Below are 24,309 nucleotides of genomic sequence, written 5' to 3'. Positions count from 1 at the left end.
TAGAGTAAGTACTCAGTAAATGACTGGCAGACTGCCCAATGATATGTTTTCTGCATGGTCATCTTGTCAATTGTTTAATTCCACTATCAAAAGGTTGACTGACCTCAAATTATCCCAAAGTTTTTGGGGACTCCCCAGTTCCTTATATAGTGTCTCTGTTACTTATTCTCCGTGTTCTAGCTGATCCTATCCCAGCTAGTCCTTCTGCCTTGAGGAGAATGGGAAAGGATGCAGGATTGAGAAATGTGACTACAAATGAAGTTGATCCTAGATTACCAAAGAGCTTGAGTTCTACATTGCAAACTTGGCCAAATCTCTGTAGGCCAGTGATTCTCAATGTGCATGTGGTGGGCTGTAGATGTATTAAGAACTCTTCATGATTCCTTCTGTCTGGGCTCAGATTTTAATAATCTGTTTCATTTCCTGTGGGGTGTACAGCATGTTCCCAATGATTATCACGTGGTCCAGAAGGTCAAGAGGGATGTCATGAGGAGAGGTGCTGTCCTCAGTATCCCTGATGACACAGATGCCTCAGTTGGATGCAAAGATGATGATGGGGGCAATAGAAGATTCCAGGTCCCAGTGCAGGTAGGTGAAACACTCGATGTCCAGCATGTGGACTTCATCAACAAAGAGCACACCTGGAACTAGCTCAGCAATACCCTGATCAATATACTTATTCACCACCTTGTTAATCTCCCCTTGCAGTTTGTCTGTGATTTCGGTCTTCTTTGGCTCCATTAACTTGCCCATCATAGACAGGATGTTTTGCCCCCCGAGGGCCATGTGTTGGCCACATCCAAGTCATGCAAGGACACATACTTGATGATTTCTTTCTTCTTGTGAATATCCCCTTTTGGTAAGGTGACACACTCTTCCACTTCAAGGTCGAATTCTGACATAAGTATCATACCCACTTTTCCTCTTCACAGCCCCATTGTTGGCTTCGATGTAGGTCACATATCCAGCTTCTACTCAGAGTTTCTAATAAATCTGAGTTTGTTGCTGTTGTTGCTGCAAGTGATGCTATCTGCTGCCATTAAAAAAATGATGAGGGGTGCCTGGCTGGCTCGACATCAGCATCAGCTCAGGTCATGATCTACAGTTCATGAGTTCAAGCCCAGTTCAAGTTCAAGTTCATGTGGGGTTGTGTGCTGACAGCTCCAGCATGGAGCCTGCTTTGGATTCTCTTTCTCCCTCTCTCTCTGCCCTTCTTCTGCACACACATGCTCTCTCTCTCTCAAAAATAAATAAAGAAACATTTTTTAAAAAATACTGACATTTTCTTTGACAGAGAGGTGCTTCTTGCCCACCATGCCCTCCTTGAAAACAAAATAGGGCCCAATGATAAGCCTCACCTTCAGAATTTAAGATACAAGGCTTGGGTCTTCTGGTCCTTGGAGCTGTAAACAGGAACCTACAAATTAGTCCGAGGGTCTCTCATAAGTATACAGCAGACAATAACAGGGTGCATCCACTCATCTCTACAGGAAATGAGAGAGGTTTTCATTGTTACTTATTTGACTAATGTCTAGATTTGTGTGAAATTCTGTTCAGAGTTTATAGTCTCTTGTGTACTGCCTTATATACATGTAAATCCAGTAATGTTTCCTCAAATTGAGACTACCTTTTCTCTCTCTTGTTTTAGTGCAGAAAGGTCTTTTGTCAGTAGGATTGTTTCATTCACCTAACACTACAACTTGCTTTTATCTTGGTCTGCACCGACCTGAGTGGGTTTTGTGATGTTGCAAATATCAGGGTGCAATGTGCTATGAGGAAGGGGAAAAAGGTATTGCACATTTTTTTAAAGCAGTTACTCAAAGATACCACCTCATGCATATAAAAGAGTATTCAAAGGGCAGTGAACAGCAGTGCAGTTCTAGAGAGTGACATCTTGAACAATTTTAGGGACATTTTGAGATATTTTAATGCAGTCACAATTATTTTAATAGTTACTCTATTGTAGTTTCTATGGACTGTCATTAAAATGCTTAATTCCTTCCATAGGGCTGAGAACAAAAACAAGCTAAGGACCTATTGCCCTCGAAGAAGGCAGAGCCAGGACAGAAACACAACACTGAGTGGTAACACTCACATTATTTTTTATGTAAATGGAACCCCCTAAACATAGTGTCCTTGTGCTACACAGCATCATTTGCAGTTGAGACAGAATGAAGTCAGAGAAGGCAAGTAAGTTATTGCAAGAGTCCATTTCAGAGGTATAGAAGGACCTGGCACAGTAGTAGTTAAATGTGACAGGAGGGAACAGATTTGAGAAATACTTTGGAAGCAAAAATAAACAGACAGGGATGTTTGATTAAGTGGCAGCATGAGGAAAAGAACAGAGATGGATGCTTTGGGAGATAAGAATCTAAGTTCCAAGTTATAGAACTTTAGATGAGGCATAGATTAAACGCTATGTAGGTGACTTTGGACCTGGTCCATCTGAGGTGCCAGTGAGACACAGGAAAAAGGCAGCTGGCTGGTCATGCATGGATCAGGTCATGAATAGGGCATGTTAGGAATGCAGGCACATTGAAGTGTAATTCAATTTTATAAGTTGCTGCAGCCACTGAGTAGAGTGAACTAAAGAGGTAGCCAAGAGACAGCCATAGGAAATGTCCCTTTTCTGTGGCAATGACAGAGAGGAGCCCCTGAGGCAGAGCAGGAACAAGTGACTGGATGAGAATTAGGATTGTCATCTACTGGTGGCCAGAGTAGGAGAGAGTTCCAGAAAATCAAGTGTTAAATACAACAGAATGAAAATAAAGACTGATACAAATGTTTATTTTCTTTGTGTGTGTGTGTGTGTGTGTGTGTGTGTATTTTTTTTCCTTTTTAGAGCTTAATTTCTCTAATCATCTCAGTCTGGAGTTTTCCTAATCTTGGTAGATTTTATTCTTTCGTACCTTCTTTATTTATCTTAGCTACTTAAAAATATGTTGGGTTGTAGTTTTCTATTGTTTTGGATGTATCTTTCTGGCATAATTGCATTGCCTGAATCATTCTGCCTTTATTTCCTCTTCCTCATAATGACTTATAATAGTTCTGTATGGAAATCGACCATGATCCATTTCTCATTCTCTTCTTCCTGCTCCTCCTCCACCTTCTGCTCCTTCTCTGGAGTCTCCTTTTACTTTTAGGAAGGTGGGTGGGTCAGAACAGTTTTCCCAGCATTATGGCTCTGGAGCTCCCTCTCCTGTCATTTTTGCAAAGTAATAACAACAACAAAAAAATATGACCTCACATTTGCTGTAATGCTGTGTCTGTTCCTTTTCCTTATTTAAAAACAACAAACAAACAAACAAAAACAAAGTTTTCTTTCCTTTGCTTCTTTGATAAGTTTGGGTTCTTTCCCATTAGTTTCTCATCAGTGTGGGTGTTTGTCCTGGAGGGAAGCTTCATTTGATTAGTTCTGAGAGTCCATGGGGCCCAGACTGCCCCAGCACTTTCAAATCTCACTGCAGAGCTCTTGGCCTCACCCACAAAATGACTAAGCTACTACTCTATGGTGGACCCAACAGGCTTCCAGAAGGAGTCTGATAATCTGGGGCTACAGTGGGGCTTTAGGATCTTCTTTTAATATTAAATTCATGAAGATTTTGCAGTGATATCCATAATTCGTGTTTGTTTTATTAACCGCATAATGTTTTCAATGTCTTATTGGGTAGAACTTATACTTCAGAAGGATGCAACATGTCCCATGACCTCACATGAGCATGGGAGCACACATGTAACCCTGTTTGACAAGCTCATAGGTCTGTCTTAGAGTTCTCATTACAGTTGTGGGGGACACTGACCAGAGTTCAATGGGAAGAATTATGTATGCTGCTTTTAAGAACATACATAACTAGAGGCGCCTGGTGGCTCAGGCAGTTGAGCGTCCGACTCTTGATTTCAGCTCAGGTCATGAACCCTGGGTGGTGGGATCCAGCCCTGCATTGGGCTCTGTGCTGAACGTGGAGCCTACTTAAGATTCTCCCTCCCTCTCTCCCTCTCTCTCTCTCTCTCTCTCTGCCCCTCTCCCCTTATCTCTCTCCTTCTCAAAAAAAAATATGTATATATATATATATATATATATATATATACACAACTAAATATGCATTCTTTGGTAAAGGAAAAGATAGGGATGAGACTTCAGAGAGAAACATAATTGAAGGAAAGAAGGAACTTCTTTTAGAATTAAGAAGAACATAATATATATTTTTAAGTATAAGAGGTGAAATAAAATGGCAAATATTGAATAAAGTATAGTCAAAAGAATAAAATACAAAATAATTTTTAAAAAGCTTTTTATAAAGGGATTAGTTCTGAAGCACACACACACACACCCAATACCTCCTCCCTTGAGATACCAAATGATCATCAAACATTTGTTTGAAGATCTTCAGTAATGGGGAGACAGTTACTCCAGACAAGCCTAGCTACAGAGAGGTCTGCACTTTATCGATTAGAAGACTTTCATTTCCTGCATTTTTTACACATGCAATTTATTCCCTCTTTCTCAGTGTCAGCTGTGGAGAAGAAATTAATTTCTGTCTACATGATGGTTAACCTGGAGAAACGTGAGATTTCAATAGAAAAAGAAGTAAAGATTAGTTCTCTTTTGTCCAGCACCAATGACACATTTGGATGAGTAACCACTATTGTGAACATAAGAGAGATACATTAGAGGAAGAAAGTATGCAGAGATGTAAAGGTTGACAGAGGAAAAGAATTACAAGTGAAGATTTATGCTAGCTGAGCTGATCTGCTCTGGCAAAACTATTATTCTAAAAATGTGTTTGTTTGAGCCCAAGATCCATTTTATGAGAGCTGGAAGTCTAAGCTTGAGGGCAACATAGTAGGTTCTACACAAGAGCCCATTTGGTCTGCAGCCAAATTCAGCTCTTAGGAATGTGGCAGTGCCTACAATTAATACTTTTTCTTCTGTTTATTAAGCATTGTATTTAGTCACAAAGCTTTAGCCTTTAGGGAGTAAACAGAGTAAACAAATGAGCAAGATTAGGCTTTTATTAAACCAAAAATTGCATTGCTCAGCTGAATAAGCACCAATTTATACTTACTAATGAGATAACGCTTCAGGCCAAGGAATGCATTTTGGTTATATGGAAATTCAATCTGATTAGTTAACACCAAAGTTTTGGAGAGTATAGAGATTCATTTCCTACCAGACTCCCATGACGTTAGTTCTATATTTTGAAACTCACATGGAACCCAAGGGATGATTTGTGGGAAAGAGCAGGGATTTCATCATGGATTTGTGGAATCTGATTTTTTTTTCCACACACAAACAAAAATTATGGGTAACATTTTGAGCAAGATGGCATATTGAATTTGTTATTTGAGGGATTTTCCTATACTCTGAACATATAACAAGGAGGCACAAAAGTAAAAAAACAGAAAAGCAAAAGACAGCTGGGCTAACATCAAGAAAACACAAATATGCAGAATAGAAACACAGAGTGATATTCACAGCTGAAGACTATTCCAGGCAGTTTGGGGAACAGAGGCAGGAAGTGGTAGCTGAAGAGTTCAGCTATTATAAGTGAAAGAAAGGGACAGAAAATGTAGTGTACTGTATTATGACTACAGCAAATTACTCATTAACCGTCTTGGGAGAAAAATCCACTTTTCTGTTATTAATGTGAGACTTCACCTTATGACTTGCTCAAGCCAAAGCAATGTAAGCAAAAGTGATATGACTCTTTGTAGAAGAAGCTTTAGGAGCCAGTGACCAGTTATCCATATTCCCTTGACCAAGAAATAGAAAATCCCATCTGCCAAGGTCTCCAAATGAAGGTGATAAAGAAACATAGTCACCGCACCCAGAGCAGACATTAATGTAAATGAGAAATGAAAAAAAATTTTTTTAAATGCCAGAGAAACAGTGGGGTCTTTAGTCATCGAAATATAACCTATGCTATTCTGATCAATGCCTGGATCAGTGAAGGTTAGAAAATGATGGGTTGAGGAGAGTGTGTCACTGCATATTTCCCAGAGTTCTAGTGTTTAGGTAGCTATATACCCAAGGAGATGACAGCCAGAGCCTCACAATAAGACACAAACAGATGCCTCCTGGTTGGTGACTAATCTGCCATACCCCTAATGCAGGTAGCATGGTCGTGTCCAATCACACTGTAACAATGTGTGTGTGTGTGTGTGTGTGTGTGTGTGTACTACAGGTTAAGGTTTTTGTAAGCAGGAAAAAGTCAGCATAAACAGAAAGGAAAAGTGAAAATGAAGCAAAACAATATCCCACTCAAAAATGAGTCAATAAATCCAAATTCCAAAATTCATGATGAAATGCAGTGCTAAAATTACAACCATCACATCCAACACACAGAAGGGGAATTAACTCCAGATGGAATGACAATTTTTTTGAGTTATAGAAGACTGCTTTAGGAGAAAACGTTTTTTTTTTTAAGTTTAGTTTTCAAAAAAAAAAGGAATTGTAAAACAAAAATGATGAGAAATACAAACTCTGATTTTACAGGTAGATTTTGGAAAGAGCAAATCAAATATACAGAGGATGGTAAAACTTCATTATGAAAAAAAAAACCTGGTTGCGGTATAAGAAAGGCTTGTAAGTTGGAAGATAATATTTAAAATTTCACTCAGAATGCAATAGCAAGACCAGTACCAAGAAAATATCATATGAGAGAGATGAAGAATAGATTAAAGACTCCAAGATGCAGCAAAAGAAACTCTAGAAGGTTAGAAAAAAAAAAAGGAATGACAGAGGAGCAATATTTGAAGAAATAATAGAAAAAAAGATTTTCAGAATTAAAGAAGATATAAATCAAATTTAAAATGCCCTTTGAACATCTAGCAGAAAAACTGAAGATAAATTCACATCAAGATGTGTTTTGCTGAATCTCTAGGAATATTTAAAACCTAGGAGAGAAGTAACTTCCAAGGTAAGGACCTCCAAAACACCACTCCTCCATAAAATCTATGAAATTATAAATTATAATTTGCTAAAATTATAAAAAATAAACTTTTCCAAAACTCTGAAAATTAACCCAAGGCTTGGTAAGAACAGCAAGCTTTGTCTCATTTTAACCAGCTCTATTCTCATCACCTACTCATGGCTGTGGCAGCCTTAAGAACTAACATCTAGCAATCATGGAAGCTGGGATAAAAAGAAACCCAGCAGCCACTGGAAGAAGTGGAAAGGGTTTTCAGATCCCCAGAAATCCAGAACTAGAAAATTATCACTATTTGGCTTGTCCCACACATAGGACTACTCTTTATTTGACCTGGCTCAGAGCTTGTTTAGCAAGGAAAACCCTGTGCCTAGGGAGTTTGTCAAATCAATTAGCTGCAATTGTTCAACATTGATTGTGGTTGCCTGAGGCAGCAACACAAGCTGGCCAAAGAATTAAGAAGAAAATGGGGGGGGGGGGGGAGGGGAGAAGTATCCATCAAGGCATTGACGATTTCCATCAAGTTCTTGGGGATCTAGAATGCTGTGCATATGTGTAGAGCTGTGCACAAGATCTGAGAAGACCTAGACTGCTCATCTCTGGCTGATAGTGAGCCTTTTGCAAGAGCAAGAGGTGAAGGCAATTGCAGGGTTGCAAAGTATCTTGTAGGGGCATCGGAGTCTTGTTCCAACACATACATGGGTCTTTGGCAAAGGAAGGGAGAGTTGTTGATTCAAGATATTTAAGGACATCTCTGTAAAAAAAAAAATAGCTGGTTATTAAGTTAATGGTGAAGAGACTTCAGTGACAGCACAGGATAAAGAACTTTAAAGAAATATTCCTTAATAAGTCAGTAACCATACATCACTATTAAAAAGTTATCCCCGAAGTTTATGTATTAGCTAGCTATCTATCTACTTATCTATCATCTAATTTTCTTCTTGTGATAAGAAGATTCAAGTTCTACCCTTCCCAGCAACCTTCAAATATGCACTACAATACCATTTTATAGTGTATATGTGATGAGTCATACACTGTACACTTGAAACTAATATAATGTTGTAAACCTGAATTAAAATATTATACCTGATTTTTAAAAAAAGAAACAAAAAGAAAAAAATATATTCCAAGTAAGTCACCAAACAAACAAAACACAGTAATGAGCAGCAGTAATGAAAAAACTTGCAGATGAGGCTGAATCTGATTCCCAGGGTTGCCACCTTATGTTATTTAAAATGTCCAGCTTTCAGGGGCGCCAGGGTGGCTCAGTCGATTAAGCGTCCAACTTCTGCCTAGGTCATGATCTCATGGTCTGTGGGTTTGAGCCCCGCGTCGGGCTCTGTGCTGACAGCTCAGAGCCTGGAGCCTGTTTCAGATTCTGTGTCTCCCTCTCTCTGACCCTCTCCCATTCATGCTCTGTCTCTCTCTGTCTCAAAAATAAATAAACGTTAAAAAAATTTTTTTTAAATGTCCAGCATTCAGCTTTCAGACTAGAAAGTATGGCTCATAAAAGAAAAAAAGCAAAATGGTTAATAGAAATAAAAAAATAGAAATAAAAAAAATTTTAAGTCAGTAAGCATAAATATATTCAAGGAACTACAGAAACCTCTATCAAAATAATTAAATGAGGGGCGCTTGGGTGGCTCCGTCAGTTGAGCAACCGACTTTGGCTCAGGTCGTGATCTCACAGCTTGTGAGTTCGAGCCCTGCATTGGGCTCTGTGCTGACACCGCGGAGACTGGAGCCTGCTCTGGATTCTGTGTCTCCCTCTCTGTCTGCCACTAACCCACTTGCATTCTGTCTCTGTCTCTCTCAAAAATAAATAAACATTAAAAAAAAATAATAATAATTAAATGAAGTCTGAAAACAGTGTTTCACAAAATAGAGACTATAAATAGTGATGTAGAAATTACAAAAAGAATCAAATGGAAAATATGTCATTGAAATGTGCAACACCTGAAATGATCAATTCACTAGAAGACTTTGACAAGAGATTTCAGTAGGTAGTAGAAAAAAGTAAGGAACTTGAAGATAACTCAGTTGACACTGTTTGAGGAACAGAAACAAAAAAAGAATGAGAAAAAAAAGAGCCTCAGAAACCTGCAGGACCCCATACATCGTACTGGCAAATGCATAATTGAAGTCCCACAAGAAGAGGGAGAAAATGAAGCAAAAAAAGTATTCAAAGAAATAATGACTGAAAAACTCACCAAATTTGTTGAAAACATTAATTTACATAGGGCAGAAGCTCAATGAACTCCAAGTAAGATAAACCTAAAGAGATTCTAATATCTCATCCAGGAAGTAGGAAGCTGCACATGTAACTACAATTTCTATTCTCTTAAGTAATTCTTCTGAAGTAAATATTGTAAAATATTACTTGATGTTATTTGATACATTTGATAAGTGTAGGTGGTGGGTACACATGCATGCCTTCAGGGAATAACATACTTACATACTTAGTTGCTGGTTCAAACAGAAGCCTTAATACATATTATTTTCTCCTTTTTCTTTTCAAATGACAAATATTTTATTCTCCTTTAGGATACAACAGCATCAAGGAAGCTCTGGTAATTTCTTGTCTTTATATAATTCTATTTGTTGATAGTCATAACACAAGATCAACCAAAAACTTTTCCTAGTGAATAATTTCAGTTTCTCTTACTCTCAAGCAAGGAAGCAACAGTAACAATGCTAGATTATTTAATTGCAACCAAGAACAAACACAAAATGTATCAAGTGTGATTACTGTTGCTTGAGCAACTTTCTGAACTCATTTTATAGGAAGTACTCTTAAAATTCTTAAGCAATTTTCAACTCTATTTCTTTAGCTATATGATTCTGTCTGTGGTTGTATGGCATAAGAAAAATGCCACTTTCCTGAAGTCTAGGTTTGTTATACCTGGAGTACCTGAGTGGTTCTCCCCAGTCTTGTGGCCTGTACAAGAATTCAAAACAGCCAATGATGCGGAATGGTCTTGACATTTGTATTTGAGTTTTGACATTCAGATACATTGATACACATTCTTCATTCCTACACATTGAAAGAAGGGTTGTAACAAGCAAGATCAGGCAATGCCAGGTGGACCCCAAGGAGCTGCAAAATGCCAATTTCAAACTTAGGCCTACCTAAGCAGTTGCAGCCAGGATTTGAAACTGCAGATGAATAATGTCTGTGTGGACAAAGGAAACTGTTCAGTCTTATTTTAGAAAAAAACTAAAGAAAACAAAACAAAACAAACAGGTGCATACCTATTGTATTTGCCTATCCCTATAAACTAACTGTCTACTTCCTGAAATGCCTTTCTGTAACTTCTAAGTCCCAGGAAATTCCTCCTCCTTTTTCAAAGTGCAGCTTCTCCCCAGACTACTCCTGGTTTACCTACACATTTTAACTGCCCTCTTCTTTATGCATTTATAGCATGATGTACTCATGTAGGGTCCTTTAAAATGGATTGACTGCTCAAGAAGCACTTTGTTAGGTCATGAAGATGAAGCTGTGAATGAGACTCGATTTTGCCCTTACAAGCTAGCAAAGGGCATAACTATGGTAATTGGCCACTGCAGTGGGGTGGAGTGCATACTGTGCTGAAAGAAGTCAGGGAGGGTGCAAAATCACTGTGGCATCCCCTAGTTCTGAGGCTGAGGAAGAGCTGCAGACTCAGTCCTGAAATGAGAGCCAACACTTAGAAGTAAACATACAAAAAAAGAAATGTATGTGTGGAGGAGGGATGGTTGGAGGAGGGGGTTGAGTGTTCTGAGCAAAGACAGAAGCATGGCCTTAGCTCCAAAGATGCAAAAAGTATGGCATATCTAAAAGGTCAAAGACAATTCTGAATGGCTTGTTTGAAGAAAAAGAAGATGCATCAGGAGAGTTGGAGTTAACAAAGCAAGCAGGATAGAGATGTGAGAGGTATTTGAAATACTAAAATGACACTTGTAAGTGTTTTTGTTCATTTGTTCATTTTGATGTGTTTGTCCTGATGCATCCACTCCTATCTTAAAATAACAGATATTCTGACTTTTCTTTTCTCATAGTACATGCACTTCAGGAAGGATTGATTAATCCAGCCATTAGAAAAGAGGGGTAAGAGGAAGCCTATCTGGCCCCATCACACACTCAAGAGTTAATACTTAGAAAGACTTATCAGAATGAAATTCAGGACTTGTAGACTTTTTGATTGGTGTTTGTGTGTGTTCGGTGGAGAGGTAAGAGAGGGTGTAAAGATATTGTCCTTGTTTGGGGAGCATGAACCTGAATATGACAGCTCAAGAAAACTGTCAGCCATCTTAGAAATATTATGAGAGAGCCAATCAGAAGAATCAAAGCCAACCAGAGACCGGTTCTAGTTGTGTGTTTTGAGCTGGGAATACAGCCTTCCCTGAAGGCTCTGACCTTTGCAGTTATATAAGCCAAAATACAGGATTTATTGATTATTTGTTGAATTTTATCTTCTATTACATGTAGCAGAGTCCTAATTGCTAAGGTCTGTTTAGGGGCATTGATTTTATCTTAGAACAATGGGCATTAACGGACAATTTTTAAGTCAAGAGTAACAAGAATGTGTGTTTTAGAAAGACAGCCTTAACCACTTGTGTGAACTAGATGGCATAGACTCATTATTCTTTATTTCTCCCATCTAAGTACAACTACAAACCCTATCTATGACACAGCAGGCAAACATAGGAGGACAATGAAAGGTGGAAAGAGGAAGGCAGACTGGCTAGGGACCACAGGACTGGAGGAACAACACTGCGACAATTCCCAACATCTTCCAATTCCCACTCCAATCCCCACACCACCAGCAGATCAAGTCCTGGCATCTCATGAATCCCAAACCATAGGAGAAAGCAGCCCAGGTAGGCCCCTTCCTTCCCTGATTGAACTGGAGTCCTGGAAACAAGAAGCCAAGGAGACTCCTCTCTGCCCCCGGGACTTGAGTCCCTTTCCCCCCTCCCTTCCTTCCAGAGACACTGGACAGCCAGCCCAAGTGGCCCAGAAGCTCAGGCAGGGATTAAATCAGGGCTCATAGACAAACAGAGGCCAGATTGGAAAATGCTCTCCCAGGACCTAGAGAACAGGGAAGTCCAGCCTGGGGAAATATTTTTTGTTTCACATATGGCACCAGCAGGGATCAGCAGAGGACCCAGTGCTACCGGGCAAACAAAGCAGATGAAAAATAGCATCTCAAAACCTCTGAAAATTAAGTTGTCATTAGAACTGTAGCCCAAAAAAGTAGGTCAGTATCTGCACGCTAAATATAAAAAAGGGATTGCTTGTGAAAATAAAGGATTTTACTAGGATCCAGAGTTTCCCAACCTTATAGCCAAAATGTCCAGGTTTTAATGAAAAAGCAATTGTCATACCAAGAACTAGGGAAATCATAGCTTGAATGAAAAAAAAAAATAGACATGACACAGACATTAGAATTATTTGACAAGGATTATAAAGTAGTCATAAAATTGCTTCATTGTGCAACTACAAATATCCTTGAAACCAAAAATCTCACTAAAAAGTAGAAAATATAAAATAGTAAAAGTAAAGTTATAGAACTGAAAAATGCAATAACCAAAATTTAAAAAGGCATTGGAGGACTCAGAATGAACACTATATAAGAAAGAACCAGTAGGCTTGAAATGAGGATAGAAGGACATCCCTGTGTATAGATTAGAGACCAGCAAGACTTGAGGGGCTGTTTGGGACATTATACTAATAATCCAATGACAGTGGATGGTGGTCTGAAACGAAGTAGTAGCATTGAAGGAAGAATTAGATTTGTGAAGTGGTTTGGATGGAGTATATATAAACTTTAGTGGTTTATTTGGACATGGGTGTAAGAAAAAAAAAAGGAGAAATTGAAGGTGAATCCCAACAGAGTGAATATTGATATAAATACCAGAGGAAGCAGAATGGGTTTGGGAGGAAAAAACACTCATGAATGCAGTTTTAAATATTCTTCATTTGAGATATTACTGAACAGGACACTTTGGTATCTTGGTCACTTATGTTATAATACAGTAATCAACTGACCTCTTTGTTGAATCAGGAGAAACTAGCTAAGCACCCAGCATTAGGGGGACATTAGCAAGTTTTATGAGTAATGGAATGAAAAAGTAAGTGAGTAAGTTGACATCCTGTAAGTTCTAAGAACATTTTTCCTCTCATCATGGACCATCATAGATAGACAAACTCACATAATTGCTACACCTCTGAAGATCAGCTAGACTGTTGGGATATCAAGAGTCCACAGGTAAACGAGCCTGACCAGCAAATGTGAGCTATCATTACATACCCCAGAAAGGAACCCAAGCTCACCAATTGTAGATCTATCATTTAAATCCAGATACCACAGGCCAACAGAATAAAATATTGGCCTTATTTTTATGTCTTCTTTTTTATTTTTTAACATTTGAAAACACTTTATTTTTTACCACCAGAAAGAATACCTCATATATATGACTAAATCAAATCATCAAAGATGAAAATTCATCAATTGTCTATCATATTTTAGCTCATATTGCTTCTATTTTCTTCAAGATGAACAACTTGTTTGAGAAGAAAAATAATGAAACTCTGGGAAAAGTGTGCCAAATTCTGTAATGTTAATCTATCTGGCATGCTTTGCTCTATCCTAATTAATTCAGTTAGATATACTGAGACCCTTGCATGATCTTCCATTGCTATCCAGGAGCCAAGGGAAAATCCTTGGATCATCAATTCTAGAATATTTGCCCTACAAATCAGCAGATAGAAGTCCTTCTACTAGACCTAGCTCTCAGGGAGTCCATGCCAAGGTCTCACTCGACACCTTTAAGAAGAAACTACTAATTTCTTTTGCTCCTCATTCTCATAAATATCTCATTGGAGAGACCCAAACTCAATTTTCCCTAAAGATCTTGAGTAGTCTGTTCCTTCATATAGTACACAAAAGACAGTCTTAATTTGTACTCCAGCTGGCTCTAAAAAGACAAAGAGTTTCTTGCCAGCCTTATCGTGAGACGGGTATTGATCTCAGCCTACAGTGCCACTCAACTCTGTCCTTCTGAAGTTAGGGCCTACTTAACAATGCAATGTGTTCTGATTGCCAGAACACATTCCTAGTGTTTTATTCTTTTCACCTCTGGTCAGAGGGCTTTTTAGTCTTCCCTTCCTGCTTCAAGAATGTCCCTCAGATGCAGAGAAAGAGGAACCCTTTTGCACTGCTGGTGGGAATGCAAACTGCTGCAGCCACTCTGGAAAATAGTTTGGGGGCTCCTCAAAAAATTAAAAACAGCACTACCATGACCCAGCAATTGCACTACTAGGTATTTATCCAAAGGATACAGGAGTGCTGTTTCAAAGGAGCACATGCAACCCAATGTTTTTAGCAGCACTATTGACAATAACCAAAGTATGAAAAAAGCCCAAATGTCTATCAACTGATGAATGGATAAAGAAGATGTGGTATATATACATATATACGCAATGGAATATTACTCAGTCAGCAAAAAGAAAGAAATCTTGCTATTTGCAACAATGTCGATGGAACTAGAATGTATTATGCTAAGCAAAATAAATCAGTCAGGAAAAGACAAACATTGTATGACTTCACTTGTATGTGCAATCTAAGTTACAAAAGACGAACATAAGGGAAGGAAAGCAAAAATAATATAAAAACAGAGAGGGAGAGAAACTATAAGAGACTCTAAAATACAGAGGACAAACTGAGGGGTGTTGGGTGGGGGGATGGGCTAAATGGGCAAGGGGCATTAAGGACACTGGTTGGTTGGGATGAGCACTGGGTGTTATAGGTAAAGTGATGAAACACTAAATTCTATTCTTGAAATCGTTATTATATGTTAACTAACTTGGATTTAAATTAAAAAATAAATAAGTAAATAAAAAAGAATGTCCTTCAGCTCATCTGGAAGAGGGACCTAAGCTACCTCCTAAAGGAGACATATTTTTACACAAACCAGTGGTTCCATTTGTATTGGTCATTTTATTTTTCTTTATTTTTCTTTTTTTTTAATGTGAAATTTATTGTCAAATTGGTTTCCATACAACACCCAGTGCTCATCCCAAAAGGTACCCTCCTCAATACCCATCACCCACCCTCCCCTCCCTCCCACCCCCCATCAACCCTCAGTTTGTTCTCAGTTTTTAAGAGTCTCCTATGCTTTGGCTCTCTCCCTCTTATATTGGTCATTTTATAAGACTATTCTCATATTAGGCATTTGAAGAAAAACATGTTCCAGAAATAGAGCCCAGTGTAAAAATGTGGTTTTGTCCACATTTAGGTTTTAAAAAATGGGGTCATCACTGGAAATAGTGTTTTGTAAGCTATGCTCAGATTCTCGAAACACCTACCCATTTTTCTCAAATACTTGAGCAGAAAAAAGAAAAAAAGAAATGGAAACTTTGAGAGGCTTTCCTAAATCATTATAATCATTAAAATTCAAAACTTTCACATTTATAATTTAATGTAGTTAAAATACCATGCATATTCATACTGCTATTTGATATTCATGTTAATAAAATGATGTAAATAAAACAAATAAGAGTAATATAATGACTCATTTTTATTCTATTTATTAAAGAACCAGAGTTCATGGTTGCTTTATATAGATTTACATCTTGTACCAGTTGTAGAATATTTCATTTTTTAAAAATCTTTTTTTCCAATTTTTAAAAATCTTATTATTGCTAAATTATAATTGCAGGATTAAAACCTTGTAAAAATGAAGGCTGTGTCTGCATCATGTTATAAATTAGCTGGCTTCTAATTCAGGCAAAGCAAATTCTTCATCAAAGGAATCTTAACCATTCTCAAGTACTGCATTATTTACATGTTTATGAGTGCAAAAATGTTGTGTAACAAAAAATGAGTTCAAGAGTCCCAAAACAACCATTACATTTGGTAATACGCATACAATTTAGAAAGAATTATACCAATCCATGCATAATAGAGGAGAAAAGAGAGACTCAAACTTTTTGACTTAAGCTAATATGTTTTATATTCTGACTTTCCAGAGCTGGGACTTAAAATTTAGTCTTATAATCCTGGTCTGCCTCACTGTGAGGAATAAATATACATCAAAATCAATAATCCAACTCAGATATATCCTAAATAAATATTATAGTGACAAGAACTGCTTTACTCCAATTATATTTAAGGAAAAAGATATTCCAGAATATCTTTCAATACTATAATAATTTCTTGTAGTTTTTGAAAATTATACAAACCTATTTAAATTGTTTTAATGTTTATTTATTTTTGAGAGAGAGAGACAGAGTGCAAGTGGGCAAGGGGCAAAGAGGGAGACACAGAATTCAAAGCAATCTCCAGCTCTGAGTTGTCAGCACAGAGCCTGACACAGGGCTCAAACCCATGAACTGTGACATCATGACCTGAGCCAAAGTCAGACAGACCCTTAACTGACTGAGCCACTCAGGCACCCCTACTGCTGCTGTAGTTTGAAGGTTGCTCTCCCAAAACTCCAGTGGAAATCTTAATACCCATTGTGATGGAATTAGGAGGCACGGCCTTCGGGAGGTGCTTAAATCAGAAGGGTAGAATTCTCACAACTGGAATGAGTGCTTTTATATAAGAGACCCCATAGAGCTCCCTAGCCTGTCCACCATGTGAGGGTACAATAAGAAGTCTACAACCAGCAAGAGGGCCCTCTTCCAACAAATATCCTGATCTTGGACTTCAAGCCTCCAGAACTGTGAGAAATAAATTTCTGTTGTTTATAAGCTACCCAGTCTGTGGTGTTTTATTACTCCAGCCCAAACAGACACAATTCAACACAGAATTCATTAGAGGGCACATCTGAAATTTCAGTCAAATGATTAAGGTCTTTCGAAAGTATATTTTCTCTAGTTATCAGCCAATGTCAGTAGGAAGTATGGAAACGAGGATTTCAAATACATAAATAGGCTCAGTTTCTGCAGTAGTGTTTGAGGTATTCTAGGGTGAGAGCACAAAAAGAAAAAAAAAGAAGCCATATGCAAATTATGTAATATCATAGTGTGCTATGCATCAAAAATTAGAATTAGCTCAGAAAAACAAACAAAAAACCTTAAAATGCTTGGTAATGATAATCATATCTCACAGGTTGTTTCTGTTTTCTCTATGTGTTAAAATGTTCTGCATAATTTAGATATGATTTAGAGGATTTCATCTTTAGCCTTCAAAAGCTGACAAAGGTAATGTCATATTTGTTTGTTAGAATGTCATTTTTGGGGGGCGCCTGGGTGGCTCAGTCGGTTAAGTGTGCGACTTCGGCTCAGGTCATGATCTTGCGTCTATGAGTTCGAGCCCCGCGTCGGGCTCTGTGCTGATAGCTCAGAGCCTGGAGCCTGTTTCAGATTCTGTGTCTCCCTCTCTCTCTGACCCTCCCCCACTCATGCTCTGTCTCTCTCTGTCTCAAAAATAAATAAACGTTAAAAAAAATTTTAAAAAAGAATGTAATTTTTGGGGTTGCTTGGGTGGCTCAGTCAGTTAAGTGGTTGACTTCTGCTCACGCCATGATCTCATGGTTCGTGAGTCTGAGCCCCGCATCGGGGTCTGTGCTGACAGCTCAGAGCCTGGAGCCTGCTTTAGATTCTGTTTCTCCCTCTCTCTCTCTGCCCCTCCCCTGTTCACACGCTGTCTCTCTCTCCTTCAAAAATAAATAAACATTCAAAACAAAACAAAACAAAAGAATGTCATTTTTGTTAGTGATTGCTTTCTAAGGTATAGGATCTTTTTTTAATTTTTAAGTTTATTCATTTTTGAGAGAGGCAGAGAGAATGAGTGGGGGAGGGGCAGAGAGAGAGGGAGAGAGATAATCCCAAGCAGGCTCTGCACTGTCAGCACAGAGCACGATGTGGGGCTTGAAGTCACAAACTGTGAAATCATGACCTGAGCCGATATCAAGAGTCAGACACTCAACCGACTGAGCCACTCGGGCATCCCTTTAAGGTATAGGATCTTAAATACATGTAAAGTCAACAATTATACACTTGTTTCATATTGTTCCATGCTCAAATTCCTTGAGAGTTAAGCTTAACTTTTGCAAGAAACTTGAACTTCAGAAATGTAAGTACTCAATAGCAAAAGCTATTTCCATTCTTGCAACATGGATTTTCTGACAAACACTTTTGTGTTTACTTTAAATAGTTTGAGAATCTGGAAAATCTATTTTACTCAGATGAAATAGATAGAATGAAATTCCATTTAAAATGAAGTATTTCATACCATTAAAATAGTCAGTGACATTAATTATCAATGGAAGAATAATTTTTAATGAATGTATTATCTGTATAAATTCAGAGATTGATGCTAGGCACTATGGCTGAAAAAAGGAATATGTGGATGTTTGACATGATGGGAATCTCTACAATTAGTTGGTACTAGGTTGTTACCATGGAATTTTAAATCTCAAAGATAATTTCTGCTTAAAGATGGGGGGATTGACCACATTCATGTGTTTTCTTTCCTTCCTAGGACCCACTGAAAATCTAAGTACAAAAATCAACATGTCATAAGTCCACAACAAACAATATATTGCTAAAGAACTGTCAGGGTGGAAGAAGTTTCAGCAAATTCTGGAAGGCAGCAAGTCCATGAAAGTGCAGTAATTATTGCCCCGGGATGGAGGAAGCAGCTGCATGGGACACAACTGAAAAGTGAGATAGTGCTCCCAATGAGACCACAGAGACTTGGGACTGAAAAAGAGCCTACCTAGCCCAGGAGAGTGTGAGGAAGTCCCGTGGCTATACACATGATGGTGCCAGGGTGCGGGGGGGGGGGGGGGGGGGGGGTGGCAAAAACTATGTACAGAACTAGAAATATTTCCTACCTGTTGCCCCTACTCCTGTCTCAGATGAGTCAGAAGCCAGGCCTGTAGCCTTAGATAGAGACTGGAAGGCAATTCTATAGTATAATTGTGACTCCAATGACAGTCTGATATTTGGGGGCCCCCAGAATGACACCAGCTCCAAGCCAAGCACCCTAAAATGAAGACCCTAAGTGGGCTAGCACCACATATTACACAGACTAGCAAATGGGTTCCTCGTGCCTTGCTCTCAAACATTCAACATGAGGTTCATGGAGACAGATAATTCACAGAGATCACAGAGACGATTCACAGAAAATAAGAAAACACCTGGGGCACCAGGGTGGCTCAGTCGGTTAAGCACCTGACTCTTGATTTTGGCTCAGGTCATGATCTCATGGTTTGTGAATCTGAGTCCCTCATTGGGCTCTGCACTGACAGAGCGGAGCCTGCTTGGGATTCTCTCTTCCACTCTCTGCCCCTCCCCGCTCATGCACTCTCTCTCTTTCTCAAAATAAGCAAATAAAAATAAATTAAAAAAAAAAAGAAAACACCAATTGCCAACAGTAATGTCCACAGAGAGAATCCAAAAAGTATCTTATTCATTCAATCTGTTAAAATTCCTGAGGTAAGGAAAAATCAGTGAATCTGAAAGAGCTTTCAAAAATTAAAATAGTGTGTTTAAAATAAAAAGAATTGGGTACCTGGCTGGCTCAGTCAGAAGAGCATGTGACTTTTGATGTCAGGGTCCTGGGTTCAAGCCCCATATTAAGTGCAGAGATTACTTAAATAAATAAAACTTAACATATATATGTACATAAATGCATAAATAAGTAAAATAAAATGAATTAATAAAAGTGTAGAAAGATCAAGAAATCGCCCAATAAATAAGGAAAATTGACAAAAGATTGGGAAAAGATGAAAGGGAATAAAAAGATTTAGAAAATCAACCCAGGAAGTCCAATAGCCAACCAAGAGAAATTTGCAAAGGAGAGAACAGAAAATAATAACCGGAAGATAAGAAAAGCATCCAGAAAATAATATGTTTCACAGAGCCCACAAATCAAAAACTCTAGATTAAAAGAGCCTGTCAAAAGAAATTTTAAAATACCCCAGCTAGTGTGAGCACAGAATGAAGACCAATTCAGACACACTAGTGATACTCAAGACACATGCCACTTCTTTAGCCAAAGGAGGGAAGGCAAAATTTTAAAGAGGAAGGCAAGGAAATCAGAAAATGACATCTGCAAGCCGGGACAACAGTAACAGGAAGTCCCAGGAGGCCAGCTGGGCGGCAGATTGAGAAGGAAGCTGTACAGAAGGAGGCTGGAGACAGAGGGCTGCTGGAGAACAGTGAAAATAACCGGTCACTAGGGAAGTTGAGGATTACGAGCTGTTAGATACTCCAAGAAAACCAGCTTTGTAGCTTTGCAACAGATAAAACATTAGCACTGTATGGATGCTCTTCATAGAGTTCCAGCTTTTAAGATATATCCATGAAGAAGGCAAGGAAGACATGTTTGTAGTTACAGAACATTTAAGTGTTATTAAGAAACACCAGATATGGGAAGACAGAAGAGCAGAGGAGAGATGAAGAAAAGAAGGCTGCTAATAACCATGCTTGGTAAAGCGACAAGTCAAACATATGGTCTGAATGATGAATATACTTATTGATATATATTTATATGTATGCATATATTTTCCTTTCTTTCCAGCTTTATCGAGGTTAATATGGACAAATAAAAACTGTATATATTTAAAGTGTACAATTTGCTATTTCCATATACTGTGAAATAATCACCACAATCCAACTAATTAACATATCTGTCACTTCACACAGTCACTATTTTCTGTAGTTTTATGTGTGGTAAAAATGCTTAAGATGAGTAATTTCAGGAGATATGATGTCTAGCAATATGACTATGGTTAACAGTAGTGTATTCTATACTTGAAATTTGCAAAGAGGGTCATCTTAAATATTCACGTGTATTTTTCGTTAATTACATGAAGGTTATCAGTGGATTACTTGATATAGTAGACATATGCAAAGAATAAGAAGGAATAGTTTACTAAGAGCTGTACTGCAAGAGAACTATATCCCCATCCTAGCTCCACTACCAAGACCACATTACAGATATTGGAGAAGGGAAAGAATGTTGCCCTAGAACATTTAGACCTAAATTTAAATGAGCTACTACTGTACTAACCAACTTTAAGTAAATCATAAAATCCATCCTCATCCTTAAACTAAACCATCCTAAGGTTAATTTCCATTCTATACAAGAAAATCTAGAAGAAAGTACATAAGGAGTATAGTTTCTCTAAATCTTTAACTAGTTTTGTTCATTTTGTTAATGTTTAGCCGGACCTTTTCAGTCTTCAGTATCCACATTAAAAGAATCACAATAAAAATGAGAAGGTCCACTAAAAAGCAAAACAAAAACCTGGCAACAAAATCGTTTTGCTGCTTTGGAAAGTAGCCACTGCCTGCTGTTTACTTTTGTATATCCACAATAGAAAAAAAAAATTTAAGTAAATTCTGGTTCATTGCCTATCAAGAAAATATCAGCAAATGTATCGAAATAACTACTTGTAGCAAACTCTAAAGCCTTCATCACATTTTGCTTTCAGGAGTAATTTCACTGGAACCATGGGCTCATATATCAAAAGAACATTTAAAAAGAGATTTTTGTTCAAAGAAATAGGCATATCAAAGCAATCAAATAGGAAGTAATCGTGTCTAACTTCTACAAAGCAATATTATCCTTTATGAAATGAAAACCTTGAACACACAAAATCTGAGTTGAAATCAAATCTGATATTAAATTTTATTACTTAGAGAAGACTTGCTATGGCAGTTAAGAGCTGGCATTTCAAAATAATTCATGTTCAGATACATTTTTGAATTCATGCTCAGATAGATATTTATTCATTCCACAAACTAAAATTCAGCCTACAAACCTTGCTCCCTATTACAAGAAAGTAAACTTTTATAGGCATTACCATATTGTTAGCATTTCATCTCAAGATACTAAGTTCTCTCAATAACAATTTTCCTTCAAAAGGAACTGGCATGAGGGAAAAAGAAAAATAAAATCAATTAATTAATTGATAGTCTGGCATGAGTTTTTTTTACTTTATCGTAACTTCCTTCCTAAAGCTGAATCTCTAGTGTTTATGATTTCTCCCAGTAAAATGTGATCATTTAGTGAATGGTCATTTAGTAACTGATCATTAGTTTCAATTTCTGAATATTTAGCATCCTTTAGTTTGTAAGGAAGCATCTCTTTACTACCCCATGAGGTTGAACCATGTAGTCTATTTAATTCTCTATGTATTACTTTGTAATCTTTTCCATTATAATTCCACACTTGCATCATGCTGAAATATAACTCCTTTCAACACAAATCACATATTTAGGTAGTTTACTGCTTATACTGATTTTTTGTGTTATCATTTGTAAGTCTTTAATCCCCTGAAATTTATTTTCTGTTGTGAGAAAAATGATCTAAGTTTATTGTTCTGCTTACATGTCCTTAGTTCACCCACATTAAAATTGTAGTATTCTTTTCTCACTAACTTAAAACATCACTTTCATCTTTTAATTTTTGTATGTACTAATTTTTGTTCTGGAAACAAGGAATACAGTAATCATTGGTTTTCTATTTTATTAAATATATGTCAACTTTTCTCATGTCTGTTTTCCGATAAACTGTAAAATAGTTCGTTAAGTCCCTTCCCAAATTAAACGTTTAGTAAATTTGTGTTAAATTACCAATCACTTTTGCAAGCATTTCCCTCTTAACAATATTGATAATTTGAAATTAGTGCCCATCGAGATCAGAAGTGTTAGGTAGTGTAATTTAAATTAAACTTTGTCATACATTACATCTACAAACCAAGAACATGGCAGGACCTCTCTTTGTTGTAAATCCATCTTCTCTCTCTCTCTCTCTCTCTCTCTCTCTCTCTCTCTCTCTCATACACACAGCCCCAAACATAGTTTTGTAGTTTTAAAAACTTTTTAACGTTTATTTATTTTTGAGAGACAAAAAGATACAGAGTGCGAGTGGGGAAGGGGCAAACAGAGAGGGAGACAACAGAATCTGAAACAGGCTCCAGGCTCTGAGCTGTCAGCACAGAGCCCAACACACGGCTCAAACTCACCAACTGCGAGATCACAACCTCAGCCAAGTTGGTTGCTTAACTGACTGAGCCACCCAGGCACTCCTGTAGTTTTAATAAAATAGCTTCTGCACATCCTTATACTATCTGCTATGGACTGCATGTTTGTGTCCCCTTAAAATTCATACTTTGAAACCCTAACCCTCAGTGTAATGGTATTTGGAGATGGAGCCTTTGGGAGGTAATTTGGTCATGAGGCTAGAACTATCATATGGAATTAGTGCCCTCATGAAAAGAGATATGAGAGAACTTGATTCTCTCTCTGTGAGAATACAAAAAGGCTGCCATCTGCAAACCAAGGAGAGATCCTTCTCCAAAAACTGAATCTGCCAGAACTTTGACCTTGGACTTCGGAACTGAGAAGGAAAAGTGTTTGTCATTTAAACCACTGACTCTATAGTAATTTGTTATAGCTGACTGAGCAAACTAAGACACTATTTTATAATTTTTATTCCTAGATTTTGCTGACTGCATTGCCTTTATAAAAGGAAACAATTTTCCTATCATATGATCTCTTTCTTTTAAATTTCATTTATGTAAGTCAGTGCTGTTTACTAGAAATGTAAGATGAGTCATATTCAAGTCACATATGAAATTTTAAATTTTATAATAGCCACATTAAAAAGAAACAGATGCATTAATTTTGACTGGCATATTTAATTCAATATATCCAAAATATTATCATTTCAAAATGTAATCAAAATTTAGAAAATAGAGGGGCGCCTAGGTGGCTCAGTCAGTTACGTGTCTGGCTCTTGATTTCAGCTCAGGTCATGATCTCACAGTTGGTGAGATTCTCTCTCCTTCTCTCTCTGCCCTTTCCCTGCTTGCCTGAGCATGCACACATGCTTTCTTTCTCTCGAAATAAATAAATCAACATATTTTTAAAATTTAGAAAATAGAATGAGATATTTTGCATCCTTTTTTCCATACTGAGTCTTTGAATTCCAGTATGTATTTCATACATATAGCAGCACATCTTAATTTGGGCTAGCTACATTTCACACAGTGCCCAAAGCCACATGTTTTTAGTGGCTACCAAATTGGACAGCTCAGATATAAGAAATGAAATTGTTTTGGGGCGCCTGTATGGCTAAGTTGGTTACGTGTCCAACTCTTTTGGTTTTGGCTCAAGTCGTGATCTCGCAGTTCGCGAGTTCGAGCCCTGCATCAGGCTCTGAGCTGACAGCACATAGCTTGCTTGGGATTCTCTCTCTCCCCCTCTCTCTTTCTTTGCCTCTCTACTTATGCTCTCTCTCTCTCTCAAAATAAATAAATAAACATTTTTAAAAAGGAAATGAAATGATTTTTAGGAAAATTTTAAAATCAACCAACATTTTGAACATGCAAAGCATATCTAATTGTTTCTCATTTATCCTGGGGATTCCAG

General features: G+C 37.7%; 1 protein-coding gene and 1 pseudogene across 10 annotated transcripts in view; both read right to left on the bottom strand.

Annotated features, from left to right (window-relative positions):
- NRG3 (neuregulin 3) overlaps positions 1-24,309 on the bottom strand; it is a 1,050,974-nt gene that overhangs the window by 189,701 nt on the left and 836,964 nt on the right. The gene's annotated exons all lie outside the window — the stretch shown is intronic.
- LOC109264236 (ruvB-like 1) overlaps positions 296-24,309 on the bottom strand; it is a 45,598-nt pseudogene continuing 21,584 nt past the window's right edge.

This window comes from Panthera pardus, unplaced genomic scaffold, assembly GCF_024362965.1.
Source record: "Panthera pardus isolate Hobbes unplaced genomic scaffold, ASM2436296v1 HiC_scaffold_22, whole genome shotgun sequence".
Lineage (NCBI taxonomy): Eukaryota > Metazoa > Chordata > Mammalia > Carnivora > Felidae > Panthera > Panthera pardus.
Note: the sequence above shows the minus strand (reverse complement) of the source record. Positions and strands in the feature narration are given on the sequence as shown.